Below are 2,235 nucleotides of genomic sequence, written 5' to 3'. Positions count from 1 at the left end.
ATCGACCCGAGTCACACTGTCTCCATCCCTCGGCTAACGGGGGGGGGGGGGGGCCAAATTAATTCACAGTCTGGTGGTGATGGGCTGACCAAGCCCCTTCGTACAGTCCCAGCATTTATTCCCTGTTGTCTTTGACCGAGATCAAGAGGCGCAGAGGGGAGATAGAAGGAGACAGTATTGATCAGAGAACCATCGATCGCGCCGTGGGGATATAATATCCTGGAAAGATCGTCCCATGACGACATGCGGTTCGATGTCAAAACTACACCCGGGACATAGATGCACCACTGGCTGTGCGCTGTCAGTCCCCAAGCAGCCAATGAAAGGCAGAGGATCCAATCTGGAACCAACCTTCAGGGTTTGAGCTACAGGGAGAGGCTGGGCTGTTTTCCCTGGAGCGTCGGAGGCTGAGGGGTGACCTTATAGAGGTTTATAAAATCATGAGGGACATGGATAGGGTAAATAGACAAAGTCTTTTCCCCTGGGGTGGGGGAGTCCAGAACTAGAGGGGCATAGGTTTAGGGTGAGAGGGGAAAGATACAAAAGAGACCTAAGGGGCAACTTTTTCACACAGAGGGTGGTACGTGTATGGAATGAGCTGCCAGAGGATGTAGTGGGGGCTGGTACAATGACAACATTTAAGAGGCATTTGGATGGGTATATGGATAGGAAGGGTTTGGGGGGGATATGGGCCGGGTGCTGGCAGGGGGGACTAGATTGGGTTGGGATATCTGGGTCAGCATGGACGGGGTCGGGCCGAAGGGTCTGTTTCCCTCTGGCCATCTCTATGACTCTAAATGGGAGGTGTGTGCACTGTGTCTGCACCCCTGCCTTTCCAACCCTCCTCTGCGTTTACAGGAGTGGGTCCAGAGGTTCTGTTCCAGCTGCACGGACCTGCGCAAACTCTCAGACCCCCCCCCCCCCTTGGAGTATTGTGAGTAAACCCAGGCCCCTGAGGGATCTACTGGTCCTGGGATTGGGGGGGGGGGGGAGGGGGTGGCATTGTAATGTAAGTTTAACCCCCTCAATCCTGGACCTCGGGGTGGGGGGGGGTTTCGTTCTGAGGAGAGATTGGACGAACGAGGCCGATTTCCTGTGGATTTGAGAAGATTGAGGGAAGACCTGATCGATATCTTCAAGACCTACTCTCAAGACAGACGGAGAGAGAGAGAGAGAGAGAGGTTGACAAAAAGAGAGTTGACTAGATCAGGACCAAGAACTCCCACTGGTTGGAGATTCCTGAAGGAGATGGGAGCAGAGTCTGAGAATGAGGGGCTCGGAGCGTTCAGGAGAGATGGTCGGACTTTGACACACAAAGGGAGGGAGAGGTTGGGGACTCCCTTCCTCAAGCAGTGGGGGATGCTGGATCAGTCATCGAGTCACAGAGATGTCCAACATGGAAACAGACCCTTCGGCCCGACCCCGTCCATGCTGACCCAGATATCCCAACCCAATCTAGTCCCCCCTGCGAGCACCCGGCCCATATCCCTCCAAACCCTTCCTATCCATATCCCCATCCAAATTCCTCTTAAATGTTGTCATTGTACCAGCCTCCACCACATCCTCTGGCAGCTCATTCCATACACGTACCACCCTCTGGGTGAAAAAGTTGCCCCTTAGGTCTCTTTTATATCTTTCCCCTCTCACCCTAAACTTATGTCCCTCTAGTTCTGGACTCCCCCCACCCCAGGGGAAAAGACTTTGTCTATTTACCCTCTCCATGTCCCTCATGATTTTATAAACCTCTATAAGGTCACCCCTCAGCCTCCGACGCTCCAGGGCAAAACAGCCCCAGCCTGTTCGGAATTCTCAGGGAGAGTCTCCCCTCCTGGTGTCTCTCCACTGAGCTGCTGAGATTCCCCACTGACTTCGGTCTCTGTTCTGACCTATTCCCTACGCTCCTGTCCTTACAAACATCCTTGCCAATCTCTTCTGAGTCCTCTCAAGTTTCACAACATCCTTCCTGCAGCAAGGAGACCAGAACTAATCTCACTGTCACAAACACTCAAGCACACCGACGTCCTTCAAACCATACAGAGGTCGAGAGAAGGGCCAGGTCAATGGGGAGTCTGTGTGCCTGTGGGAGTCAACCTGAAGACATGGGGTCAGACCACAAACAGCTTCATATCAGTGCTCGGTCCAGGGGGCTGGAGGCCAGGGAGAGAGAGAGAGAGACAAGGAGAGAGAGACACAGAGAGAGAGAGAGAGAGAGAGAGAGACAGAGAGAGACACAGA

This window comes from Chiloscyllium punctatum, chromosome 2, assembly GCF_047496795.1.
Source record: "Chiloscyllium punctatum isolate Juve2018m chromosome 2, sChiPun1.3, whole genome shotgun sequence".
Taxonomy (NCBI): Eukaryota; Metazoa; Chordata; class Chondrichthyes; order Orectolobiformes; family Hemiscylliidae; genus Chiloscyllium; species Chiloscyllium punctatum.
The sequence above is the reverse complement of the archived record's forward strand: the minus strand, read 5'-3'. Positions refer to the sequence as shown.